Source organism: Melospiza melodia, chromosome 1, assembly GCF_035770615.1.
Source record: "Melospiza melodia melodia isolate bMelMel2 chromosome 1, bMelMel2.pri, whole genome shotgun sequence".
In the NCBI taxonomy this organism is placed as follows: domain Eukaryota; kingdom Metazoa; phylum Chordata; class Aves; order Passeriformes; family Passerellidae; genus Melospiza; species Melospiza melodia.
The window spans coordinates 147,816,499-147,830,666 of NC_086194.1; the positions used below are offsets into that span (position 1 = coordinate 147,816,499).

The 14,168-nt window shown below is 38.8% G+C and overlaps 1 protein-coding gene across 4 annotated transcripts in view; it reads right to left on the reverse strand.

Moving 5' to 3' along the window:
• Positions 1-14,168, reverse strand: part of OXR1 (oxidation resistance 1) — a 346,510-nt gene that overhangs the window by 305,762 nt on the left and 26,580 nt on the right. The window contains exon 1 of one of the 4 annotated variants that reach the window (XM_063171030.1): positions 7,189-7,237. The exons of the other annotated variants lie outside the window; for them this stretch is intronic. The gene's annotated coding sequence lies outside the window, so the exon portion shown is untranslated. Of the gene's footprint in view, positions 1-7,188; positions 7,238-14,168 lie in introns of those variants that run through there. 4 annotated transcript variants of the gene reach the window in all.

The following is a 14,168-nucleotide window of genomic DNA, read 5'->3' on the forward strand; positions in this document are numbered from 1 at the left end:
AGCCCCAGTTGATGGGATGCATAGCCTAGTGGCCACTGCACCTGGGGCTGAAAATGCAGTACATTTGTCTCTGATCTTTAAACCATTTAGCACTTGCTTCCCTGGAGTGATTACTTCAGAACTGAAGATGATTCAGTGTTCCTTTTGATAAATGGTTCTTGAAAGCCCAAGACAGGCTCTGTCTGGAAGAATTCACAGCCATCTGCTGGGAAGTTAATGTATTCATCTCACACATACAAATGGCTTTGTGGATGATGTTTCACTGCTTTGCACTAATATGACTTTATTGGCATTGAAATCAACCTGTGCCACTGAAAAAATGGATTTATAATCTGACCCATGGATTCCATTTAATGATACAAACCCCTCAATTATAGCAGCAGTTAAACATGTGGAAAGAAGGAATTCCTGTAATCTCTTCTTTTCCTTCTAATTGCTCCTTTACTAAAATGTGCATTTGTCTCACATTGAAGAAGAAACCTAAAAGACTATGTTTCTCCTTTTTTTGACTTCCACCCCTCCTCTCCCCTCTCCTCCCCCCTGCCCCCAATTTAATTCAAATCCTTTGGTTATTCCTAAATTCATACATTATGTTGTAACTGAATGTGAATAATTTTTAAATGGGTTAGGAAATCCCTCCTATGTTTTCATCACTGTCATTGGGATAAATGTTTCTGAGGGATATGTATTGTTTTTTATTTCCATGTTAGTGATGAATACAGTTTTCTTCAGGCTACAGAGATTGTACTATTTCACCAGTGTGATCTGTCTTTGAGACTCCCCTTCCATGCTTAAGAAAATGTATGGAAAAAGCTGTGGCTCACACCTCTGAAGTGTACCTACAAGACATTCTGCTGGATATTTTTCACCTGCAGAAAAATCTCATGTGATGGACTTCTTCCCTTGCATTAACCTTCTTGAAGTCACAGGAAAGAGCCTATTGACCTCAAGGGTGCAACTTTGGATTTAAAACTGACTTGGAATTAAAATCTGTTGCTTCCAGTCTTTACTTAATAATAGTAACATGAATTGTAAAATCAACATTTTCAAAGCCAGTAATGCAGAAATTATGCACTCCTATTCTGATGCCTCATCATATCAAAGCCTTGGTTTGCAGTCACAGAATTCCACTGAAGTCAGGGAACCCACCTTGGCTGGGGGATGACGCAGGTGTAATTGGAAATAAGTCTGAGACAATGCATTTAACAATTGTAAACCAGTTAACTTACAGCATAATCAGGGGCATATGCTGGGCTTGTGAATCCATAAACACCAGTGGACATTTTTACTTCAATGGAATTAATTTAGACTCCAAGTCAATGGAGAATTTAGCCCCTCTCTTTGGAAATCAAATAACTATTCCACAATCTCTTTGCAGTTTAGATAAGTACAGCTTAGTATCTAATTGGTGTTGTTTACACATTTTTTGTGGGTCTCATAAATCATAGCACCATTTTAATCATCAGTATTTCCAGATAATTTTCCAATTTATTCAGTAAGCAGGACTGAAGAATTAATGAAATAGCCTTTAGCCAATCCCCAATTTCTTATTGTAATCAGGTGTTCCATAAAGAGCTAGGTTCTGTTTTCCATGTCCTTCTAACAGTTTTACTCAATATATATACTCAATATATCAATAAATGTGTTTTCAAGCATAATATTCTCTTGGCATGATCATCTGTTCATTCAGAATTACCATCTGTGCCTTGCTGGAGATTTCATTCTTTTATGAAACTGGCAGTGATGGCAAAGTTCATTTGAATTCCCAGGACATGCAACCATCAAACAGTTTGAAATTCTCTTTTCCAAGCCAGTTTTTCACACTGGCAGAACTTTTAAGAACAGAGAATTAGTGATTTTTTGTTGTTGCTGTTGTTGTTCCATGTTTCATGGAACACTGTCCACCATCCTTCCCCTCCTCCTACCATCATTTTCTCTACCAAGTTCTTAACTTAGGCCTGATGGATGAGACTCCCTGTGAAGGCCATGAGCACTTGCATTTTAATCAGCAGTACAGACTGCAGTTGACTTAAATGAAGCATATTTTCCACCCAGGAACTAAGCATATTGCCTTCAAGCAGATAATATTACAAATAATCCTACAAAAAGATCCTATATCATATAGGGGTTGAGAAAGACCCTATATCGTATAAGGCATGCACAAGCAAATATCTTTTGAATGCAAAGGTACATATCTTTTCCTTATCATATTTATGAGAGGGAAAGGTTTCTTTTTTCTTCCTTCTTATACTTTACAAGCACTGAATTCACTGCTAGAGTCCTGTAGCCTTTCAACTGAGCAGCTATAAGACCAAAAACACTCATCTTTTCTTGCTGTTGACTCTTTCCCCTAGATATTTTCAAAATTTTCACATTTCAGTCACAGAACTCTATAGCAGGTGACATGGTAATTTACTTTTCTGCTTATTTTAAGGATCTTTTTTACAAGAAAGATAAACGTATGTCCTTGGTTCTTGGTACTGTGCAGGTCTTTCAGTCACAAATGGAGGAATTAAAAACCCTGAAATCTCACTGGGAAATATAATGTATTGAAGATACCTAGTTCCTTGAGTTATGCCTGGATCACATCTCCCTTTTTCAGAGCTTTCAGTAACTAATTCTACAAGATTATCATATATGATTCCCTGCACATTCTGTTGGCAACCTAGCAACCTGACTTGGAACGTGAACGCTGAGATTTTGAAGTGCCCCAATGGTCCTTCTCAGTGTGGAACTCTTTAGGCCAGCAGAGATAGTTATACAGGAGCCTAGAATCTGGAACTGGCCTCAGTCTCCCTCTACAGGAGTCCATATCTCTACAGTGATTATAATTCCTAATGTTTTGCTCAGAAAGACCTGAATTCCAGGTCACCACAATGGAGTGGAGCACTGTGACATAGGTAACACAACCTCTAAAGGGTCTCTGGCCTGAAGAAATGGACAAAAAGGTGGGACAAGCGCATACTGTGAAGCTGAACTAGAAGTTCAGTTTCAGTGTCTGTACTGGGCGCATGCCAGGGTGGTTTGCTGTTGTCATTCACTAGAAATTTCTTTCCATCCTGTTTCCCTTTGGTTGTGTGAGACATACTCAGAAAGCTATTTCTTGGTGATGTGGTTCTAATTCCAGAAAATTATCAACTGCATGAGCAGAGACATAAGCTGGACATTTTCATTTGGCTCATATATAAGATAGTTTTCCAGAAAGACCTAGAATAAAACTGCATCACAAGCTGGTGTGCAGTGTGCAATGCATAATGTCAGGGAGAGTTGATCCACACCCTGTTTCCCCGGTGCCACAAAACAGAGTCCTGTGCAGTGGACTTCGGTCTGCTGAAGTGGGATTATTAACTACAATCTTGAGGAACAGTCTTTTCACTACCTGATGTTCGACATTTTTGCCAGAAAATTTAAGGTGTTTCAAACTGTTAATAATTAAATTATTAAAAATAATGTAAGATTAAATTAAACTGTAGGCTTTTTAGGATGTGTTCCAGAAAGGTAACAGAGCTCCTGCCTTCCAGTAACTTCCATGGAGGCTTTCTACAGCATTGTCACCTTCTTCAGATCCGAGGATGCAGCCAGTACCAGCGGGTGCTGTGAGGGCTGGCTGCTGCTCCAGGTGAGCCAGGAGGGAGTGCAGAGAGGCAGCAGGGCTGGCAGGCACCCAGACCCCAGCCAGAAGGGGCCAAGGTGCTGAGCAGCACGTTAGGGTTGGACCAGGTCTGGAGACAGTGACCAGCCCAGCGAGTCTGCAGGGCTCAGAGAGCACCAAGGCCAAGCCAGCAAGCCCCGGCAGTGGGGCTGGACCAGAGTAGGAACAAGAAGCTGCTCCAAGCTCCTGCTGCCAGCAGGGGACCTGACCTTGGGCTCAGGACCCACACCTTCACCCTCTAGCTGCATCACTGGGAGGGCAACACACTCAGGGCGCTGGCAAGGTCTGGGGTAAATAGACGCTGCAAGTGTTAAGTAAAAACTTTCATAATAAACAGCCAAAATAGCTGAAGCGTATTTAGAAAGAAATTTGTTAAGGAAGGCAGTACTACAAGTTTTTATTGATTCGCTCTCAATTTCTAAATGCCAGTGATTAATTTACACCCTGAAGTGTGACTTTTACCACAGTCATTAGTGGGAACATAGAAGATGTTGAACTCTCAGCAAAGCCAGCAATATAACCTGTGCTGTTTGGCATTACGATGAGGGAAAAGAAAGTAGGAGTACTTGTAAAATGCCTAGTTTAATGACTTCTGTGATATCAGTAAAGGGTTCCATAGTTTTTCTGACATTAACAGGGGGCTTTTATTTTTTATTTTTTATCCCTAAAACCTCATCTCCCTGCTATGCTGTATGGATCAGTTTAGTCATGTCCTAGCTATTAATACTCTTCCAGCTATGGGTTTAGGGGAATAATAAATATGCATTTCCAAGATCTACTAAAGCAAAGAGAGGGTTATTGTTCTGTGTGCTAGATTTCTTGAACCAACAAAAACTGACACAAAAGCTCCCAGGCTTGATTAGGCCACTGGTTTATCTAATGCACTATCTTGTTCACAATTCACAGAAATCAAATAACAGCATGTTTCTGAATTTTAAGCTTATGCATTGTAGTGTTCTGCAAATTCACTTTATAGGCCATAAATAGTCCAAAGTGATCTCAGTGCTTGGAAAGTCTGGTTCATCTTATGATTTGGTAGCTTATGATTGCATAGCTTTGACTATTTACTGAGGCACTTGCCAATTGACATAATGAGATTCTGAAAAACACTTCAGAATTCTACTGCATTTTTCACCTGTAGCTTTGGTCTAAAGCCACTGAAATTTGGAACATTTCTGGATCCATGCCCAAAGCTCACAATGGCTAGTCAAAGATTTTGTAAGGCCTTCTGACTTGACTCTACAAAATACACTGTAAAAGCAGATAAAGATTTCTCAGTAATGTAGACAGAACCGCATTGTCATCTAAGGAAAACAGCTGGAGTCAAACTCTTGGTATGAGGAGAGAAAGGGCAGCAGATAGAGTCACTGTTCTGCTCTGCTGGAAGGAATGCATGACTTGAACATCCCAGGTAAAGAACCTTTGTTCTGTAGATACACTAACTTTGGAAGTTAATATCTCACCATCTACCCTGAACAGAGGAAAATAAGCTCTAAGCTCCGAAACCAGCTGAGGATTTTAAAATATTGTTTGAAAATGACCAAAAGTGGTTCTGGCTGAAAGGCTCCATGAGAAGCATTGTTTAAAAACACAGAGCTGGCAGTACAAAGACAACTTCTCAAAAACATCCAAGGAAAGGATCAGGTAGAACAATTGATAACTTGTCTTGCAGCTTTCTTACAGATATAATGAGGCTTTGAAGATTTAGTGTATCCAGTGAAAGGCTCTTTAACTTTTGTTCTTTTTTTTATTTTGTAATAGTAGTAGTGAGGAAGCTTTGCAGATACTAAGCCCATGGTGCCTTTACTAATATAATTGGTTTCTTTAGGTTCATACTTGATGCTGCTGTTAGGCTTGTCTCCAGATCTGTGGCATTATGGAGACTGAGATGAATTAGGTCTTCCATCACAGACTGCTCCCCTTCAAAGTAAGTTGCATCAGACTCTGCAAAAGCCAGAATTACTTGCTTTGCTCAGGAAAATTTGTGCAAACATTTGTCAACTAAATAGACCTTACCAAAATAATTCACAGTATGTGGAACTAGTAGTATAGCTATCCCTTCTTTTAGTATAGGAATTATCTCAACCAAGACTGTCCATAGAAGATACTCTTTTGATACATAAAACTTGATGATGTTCTTAAAAAAAAGGGGAAAAAAGAAAAGTAGTAATAACATCTTTCTAGCAGATTCCTTGTGGTGTACAAGAATACACAGAGGTTACAAAATCTGCAGTCACACAGGGACTGTGTTACCTTTCTCATTGCTGACAGTGGGTTTGAAGCTGGTGATGACAGACCCATCATATCAGCAACTTGATTGGTATTTTACACCACATAGGTGTGGTGAAGGAAATACCCACAATGTCACCTTGACATGTCACTTTTGAAGTTTCATGAAAGCTGAAAAAAGGCAGGAACTTGCTTTTCATGTAGTGACCTAGTAACTTTAGAGGCCTTTTCTTTTTTAGAAATGTAGTGCAAATCAGTATGTTAAAGACATTATTAAGTTAAAATGATTTTTTTTTTTTGTGCTTACAGAGGACATATTGTCCTGATTGTCATTGCTGTGCTCTGGGCACTACACAGCCAAAAGCAAACAGGCAGACAAAGTAGTAATATTAGAGAAAGAATGTCAGCATAACCAACTGCTTGTTTGTTTCTGCTTGCACCAATCTGCCAGCAATGTTGGAGCCAATGTAATGTATCAGATTATTCACACTTAATTCAATCCCTTTATTTCACAGATCTTTGTTCATAAAATGTTACTTTAATTTGGAAGCCGAGGAAATGCCTTGCACTTCCTCATCCATGTAACAAGTTATATACTTTTATATGCATACTACACACACACACACATATATATAAGCACAGAAACAAATGAAGAGCTTTGTTTTGGTTTTTTTTTCTTTCTTGATCACTTTAAGCATCAGGAAAGGTGAAATTGCCTAAATAACTTTTATTCACAGCAAGTGATATAATTATGTGATGCCACAGTTATCAGCTACTAGGTGGATTGTGCATTGTTGATACCTGTGTATTCTTATGCATATTATTTTTCACAGCTTTTGACAAAGGAAAATTATATTTGAATTTTTTCAGGAAACATGGTTCAGACAAAATCAGTGGCAAAGGACAAATGTACTTAAAGAAGTGTGGGTTTACTTCTTTGTTGTAGAAATGGCTGATTTCCTTTTCTGCATAAAAATGTTTTATTATAATCACTATGAATGGAAAATACATCTAGTCTGACTTCAAAGTTTCTTATCCCAGATGATAAAATGTTATTAATAACTTTGGTCAGGAAAATTACTGTGACTACACAGGCAAAGACTGTGGCTTTACTTCTCATATGAATTGCCAGTGGTGTCGTATCAAAGATGTGATTACTGGGTAAACTAATGCCGACATTTGCAGAAAAAAATATTTCTTGTGAGACATTTACCATCCATTCTAACATTGTCAGTCATCTTCAGCAACAATGAATGAATTCTAAGTTTTAAGTCAAAACCTAGTGATAGCAGAGAAGTTCTACTTACAACTTAGCAGGAATAGGCTTTGAGTGTACGTTGGGTGCACCAGGTCTGATAATAGCTCATTTCCCTTTCTGAGGAGAGGATAAGAAGTCTCAATATATTGTTGCACCTGAAGCATGAAATTACTTACTTTTAAGACCCAAATTATAAACTTCTAAAACAAATAAAAGGAAAATTTTCCTGGAAGAATAGTTGTTATGATTGAAGGCCTGTACCAGCAAAGTAACTGGCACCTTACACCCAAGACATCAAGCAAATATAAATGTTTATTTTTCTTTTTCTAACCTGATGAACATGGTATAATTTCAGCAGGATCTTAAATTAATGAAGTCTTATGGAGACAGCTGACTGGGAAGCATTCCATGTGCATGTTGAATAATATGCTCCTGTGTGTTTTCTCTATGCGTATATGCATTGCAAATCTGATTCCACGTATTCAGACCCATATGTTACAACATTCACAAAATAATATCATATTTTATATTGTGATTTTACAGGCTTTATTATTATTTAACCATCCTTAAGATTATAATTCCTCCAAATTATTTAACTGCAAGCACAAGATAATAGAGGATTTCTTTTACCAGGTTGCTGAACATCACCTTGCACTGCCATTGCTTCTCATCCAGCCATATCTATGATTGGTATAATTTCTCTGTCCTTAGCTAACTGGATTTTTAATTCTCAAAACAGTTCTTTCACTGTGAGGATGGATACAGTAATTTTTAAGAAGGTGAAAAAACCTTTTTTAATATATACAAGGAATAACCGCCCCTCAGATTTCATTTTGATCTTTGCTTTACTCCCCAGCTGCCTGGGGAAAGGACAAGAAATGTGGAGCAGGTGAATGACAGAGCTCAGGGAGGGCAGGGGCATGGATGTGCTTCCTCTCTCCCTGCAAAGCTCCTCTCTCCTCTCTCCACCTGAGTTTCTGAGCCACATCTCAAAGACACAGAGTGTCCATTGACTACATGGAAATCAATACCATACAAGAGGACATTTGATTAGTTTCCAAATTAAGATGAATTAGTGCTTTCTGTCTGTTTTGAGGGGCTGCCAAGGCACGGCTTGTGGTGAGCCTTGCTGGAGCAGCCTACAGGGTAGATCCTCAAGCTTCCATGGTTTAAATTTAAGTTTTCCCACTCCACCATTGTAACTCAGGCACAGAAGATCAGAAAATAAATAGTATATTAGTAGCTGATAATTAACATTGAGGAGTATTCACAGGCTCAGTTAGTTACAGGTAGTTTAGAAGAAATTATGCCTAATATTGCTTGCAGGTGAGAATTTCTGTCTCTGACCCCATGTATAAGTTCAAACTCACCCAGGCAGAGTCTTTGACTTTGAATCATTTTTAGGGTTTTAAGAAATTAGGAGGATGTCCCTTCCATGGTTACAAGTGTGCTTGTCTACAAAATTAATTCAGGACTGGATCTGTGGAAACATAACTTTTTTTAATAAGAACTTAGGACATTTCACACATGACACCTTGGTACTAGTATGCCAGAAGTAATTAAAATTTACTATAATGTGTATATATTTTGTACTTTTTCATATATTAATGATAATGTGCTCAGAGAGAATACACATATTAACTGCAGTATTTAGACAGTGTAAATTTCTCTTTGCTCTCCTCTACAACTAAATTTTATTCTTTTCAATATAGCCTTCAACTTTTTTTGCATGACACAGCATCTTTCTGAAGCTGCAGTTTAGAAAAAATCCTGTTTGAAATTTTGCTGGCATATGCAAACCTGCCATCTATGGAGAAATTGGAGGCATTTCAAGTGACTGATACACAATAACAGTGGCAGATTTGCAGTGATCTGAGCAAATTAACATTAAGTATGAGTCTTAAACAAACTATATCAGGAAAAAGAAGAAATCAGAGGGATCAGTTTCTAGGAGTTAGAGTCTCATGTATATTATCTGCTAAATCATAAAACCAGGAGGACTTTTTAGAATGGATTTTCCAAAAGGTCTTTTTCTTTGCATTCAGTATAGAGAGACACAAAATTTTATTATGGGTTCTACAGCACATTAGGGAAGTGCATTGATTACTCTGCATCATCCTGGCAGTATGAGAAACCAGGACTATCACAGATCAAGATTACGAAGTTTTCCCCGAATTCAGAGCTGCATCCCAGGTACTTGCCAAGTCAGCATAGGTAGCAGTAAAGGAGCTCAGCTTAAAAACAAATATTCTCATGTGACTGTAGAGGCAGCTTCCTAAATCTGCAAATGTGCATCACAAGTGAACACATTGTGTAGGTTTGCCATGACAAGTCAAAATTTGTCTTTATGGTTATGCAAGCCTAATTATTTCTTGTTTGGTATGAGAAGGAGAATCTGACCTTGTAGCAGCCCATAAAACTGCTGTGAGAGCAAATGGGGGGGAAAAGTCAGTCACATGGGCAGTTCAGGCTACCACTGAATTCTTTGCAGTAGTCTACATACAGTACAATGCACTCTGACATATGGCATCAGCTAAAGCTGCACAACGTCTCTTGAGTATAACTTCTGTGGGTATGTAGTATCAGGTTCCTATTTTTTGTGTGGAAAGGTTCTGGTTGCTGGGGATTACAGGGTTGGCTTCTAAGAGAAGTTGCTAGAAGGTGCCCCCATGTCCAACAGATCCAAGACAGATATGCCACTGGCCAAGGCTAAGTCCATCATCAGTGGTGGTAGTGTCTCTGGAGCAATGCATTCAAAAAGGGGAAAAAACCACCTGTGCATCCAACTGCAATCAGACAGGAGTGACACTTTGTGAGAGAAACAGCTCTGCAGGCACTGAGGTCAGTGAGAAAGTAGGGGGAAGAGGTTCTCCAGGTACTGGAGCCAAGATTCCCTGTACCCAGTAGTGAGGCAGGCTGTCCCTGTGCCCATGCAGCCCATTGAGATCCATGGCGGAGAAGATGGATGCCCAAAGAAGTTATCTCCCCACCAGAAGTTCAAACTGCAGCCAGCTTCTGGTCAGGTCTGTGGAGCCCACACACTGGAGCAGGTTTGCTGGAAGGACTTGTGATCCTGTGAGGGACCCATGCTGCAGCAGGAGCAGAACTGTAACCTGTGGGAAGGACTCACACTGGAGAAGTTTATGGAGAACTGTCTCCTGTGAGAGGAACCCCACTCTGGAACAGTGTGAGAAGACCTCCCCCTGAAGGAAAAGGTAGCCCCCATCGGCCTGCACAACTGAGGAAGAGAAGGTAGTAGAGAAAATCAGGAGTAAAGTTAGGCTGAGGAAAAAGGCGGGGAGGGAGATAAGATGTTTTTAAGATTTGGACCTTTTCTTCATTCTCCTACCCTTTTTTCCCCCAAGCCTGTTTGGCCCATGATGATAACCGCTGAATGAACTCTTACTCTCCTTATCTCAACCCTCAAGCCTCTTTGTATCTTTGTCTTCTGTCAAGTTGAGAAGTGATAGGGTGGCTTTGGTGGGCATCTGGCATCCCATTAGGGTCAACCCATCACATGCAGCAAATTCTACTGAGGTAACTACTGATAGAAATACTGATTATACACCAGCTGGTTTTATTCATTTTGTATTTGCATTTATGTACATTATGTCCTCTTCACAGCTGTGCAAATATTTATATGCTTAGTAGTGAAAAAACCCATAACTTTTCAAATAAGATGTTTGTCTTTAAAACTGGAGATGAAATGATGAAATACACAAGTCTGTGACTCATCATTGCTATACATTGTTATTATCACCTCCATAGCTAGACCAATACCTTTTCAAAGCTGCTTATTTTTAAGGACTTACATAAGTGAAATGACCAGGGTCTTACAGCATACTTTATCTCTCCTGGAACAATTTTTCTGTTCTAGCACTGTAAACTTGTGATCTCCCTTCTGTCTATCTTTTTTCTTCTGGCTATGCGGTGCAAGATGTGTATTATTTGATATTTCTTTTAGATTTCTGATATCTTAATTTACTGTCATGTCCATTTGATTTGATTCTCTACTTTACTCTCTTTTCTAGAGGTAGTGAGAACAGAGTTTCATTTTGCTTTTGACAAACTACTTCTTCAGTGACAGTATCAATGCAGGAGAAATTTTTAGGTTTGGGTTTTTAATTTTGTGCTAAAAGGACTGCTGTGCATAACAACTGTGAATGCACTCCAAATAGATCCTACTTCAATTTTGCTTGTACTTTAATAGGTATCAACTTTGTTACTGTGTAGGAGTTCAACATCAGTTTTGTAAGACTACATTTTCATTGCTTGCATTCCATTTCTTGAATATGTCTTAGTCCTCAGGCTGTATTAGATGCCACAGATCCTGGGTTCTCTCAATTATCTGATCTTTTAATTTGCTCAGGACCTTATTTTGACAGTCTCATTTAAAATGAGCATTCCTTTACTCCATTATTACTCACTCACATTGAAATCAATTGGCATCTTATAGATCATCTTCAGGGCAAAGATAGCAAAAATTTATTTTCCCATATCTGCAGAAAAGTAATAGTTTCTACTGGTTTTTATTAAATGATGCATTTCATGTTACCTATTTGCCTATATTTTGTAGCCATTGGACTGTATCCATGCATTGTACCCATTGAATAGCTTTCCACTTCAGTCCCCTGATTCTCAAGAGCAATCACTAGTACCATTTTCCCTGAGATAGGTTTTTTACAAGGTGGTGATATCTGTTTGCTTTTCAAAAATTTATTTCTTTTCTCATTCTGTCTGTTTTTTCCTCATACTCATTTGCTTCCTGATTTCCCCCTTGTTTTCATTTAATTTATTCTTTACTGTTTAATTTATTCTTTACTGTATTCAGCTAGTTGTGCAAGTTAACTTGTGAGACTGAAACCCTGATTTATCTCACTGAATTTTTAAAATCTGAGGTTCCAAATTTAGGAATTTATGATAAATTAAGAAACACCTTCAGTGATTCAGGCTTTCTAAAATTTCAGTACTCCCTTGAACATGATTATTCCTCTGTACTTACTATAAACCTCCTGAAATAGGTACTTGAGTTATTGAGGTTGTAGGTGGAGTGAATCTAAATGCTATTTCAAGCTTTCATGCATCAGATGAATGACTGTGTTTCTGGAGAAGTTATGTCAATTGATAATCATGTTTCTAATTTGGGTTTGCTTGATTTTAACTTCCAGTAACTGCATCTTGTTGCTCCTTTGGTAAAACGGAATGGGATTGTTAAGTAAATTATCCAATCTCCAAATAAACTTCCCAAATGTCTTGAAAACCTTTTATTTTCCTACTGTTCTTTCTGCAGTGCTGACAGTTTAACAGAAAGCAGCCTTCCAGCAGTGCCACGTGCTGCAGGAATGCACAAAGGTCCCTCCATAGCTCAGCTCTTTCATCTTCATGTGTCCAACAGTTGCATTGAGTCTCTCAGGCACTGGGGACACAGCTCCTTCTGAGGTCCTGAATATTTTTCTTTTTCTCTCGAATAACACCTCTTCTCATGCAAGATAATGCCCAGTTGCTGCTCAGGAATGCCTGATTTGTGCTTGGCCGTTTCACCTGCGTGCTGTTGGCATCGGTACCCCTGAGCAATGGGGCCATAGAGCTCTGCAGAGCTGTTCCCCCTCTGCAGAATTCTCTCAAGTTATGACTCTTTAACACTTCTGTTCCATTTCAAGAAGACAAAATATTTGAGTCCCAAGCTATACCTTGATTCTGTTCAGGCAAATTATTTCTACAGAAGTGAGCCTCAAGAAATAAACCCTCAGTGGCAGTCAATGCCTCACCTTCCGAAAGTCATTCTCCAGAAATTCTAGGTGAGTTTAGTAGCAATGTAAGAACTGATACAAAGAACAGTGTACATTCTGTGAGAAAAACATTCTGCGATTATAGTCATTCTAATATCAGAATCCCTTCCTCTGCACAATATTGTATTCCAGGACAAGCTAATGTACATATATTTCTGATTTCAGTATTGCTCCATATCCCTGTTTACAGGACCAGAAAATCTTTCTAATGTTCAAGTAATTCTTTTTCTTTATAAATTATGCTGGTCCAAATGTTACTTTCTAGCTACAGGACTCTGATGCAGCTGGTGCTGTCTCACTCACATCAGTGAGTCTTTTTCCTGGACATTTCTGTCATTTGAAAACCATATGTACTTATTAAACAGTATATTTGTACCCTCTAAGTGATTCATTGAACCAGCATACTTTTTCTCCTGTTTTTCTGGTAAATTCAAATTAACTTGTGCTGCAGCGCAGAAATGAAAAACAAGTGCATCATGTAATCCACTGTTTATACATAGAATCAATACATCTAATAGAGATGTAAGCTCTTACTGCATGTGAACTTTCTGTCTACCTTGTTCACTATTACAGAATATTAGAATTGAAGACACCAGCTTCTCACAGGCTAACAGTTGTATGGGATTCATACAACATTTTCATTTCTGCAGGTAGACATGGATCATATGATAGTTTATTGCAGTGGGTAGATTTTTAGATTTCTCTGCAGGTGAACATGGTAGATATAAAAAGGTACCCACCCAGTAACCTCCAGAAATTTTATCTCTATTACACGGTGCACAGGTAAATTGTGTTAATAATTTTCAGCAGTGTAAGTTCCCTGAAGCTGTTATCTCACATCAGCACCAGAACGCATGTGGGTACTGACCAAAGCCTGGCTGCTTCCTTTTGCAGCTGACAACCCAGGGTTCAGCAGTTCAGGAGTGAGACCCACTTTGGTAAAGCTTAGTTTGGTAACTTTAAACTGGTGTTTCCGGAAAAAAAAAAAAATCTTGAGCTGAAAGTGAATTCATAGGCTAAAGGCATGTGACAGAAAGAAATAAAAATACATAGGTGCTTATTGAGCTAGTATTAGTAAGCCATAAACTCAGGAAAAAACAGAGTGAAGGAAAGGTAAAAAATCATGAAGGCAAAATAAACAGTGTTGGAGGTTTAGCTCAGGTTTTCAATATGAGCAATTTGCAATGAGTGATGGAAGCCAACACTTCCCTGCTGAGCTCTTCACCATCAGTCACCAACA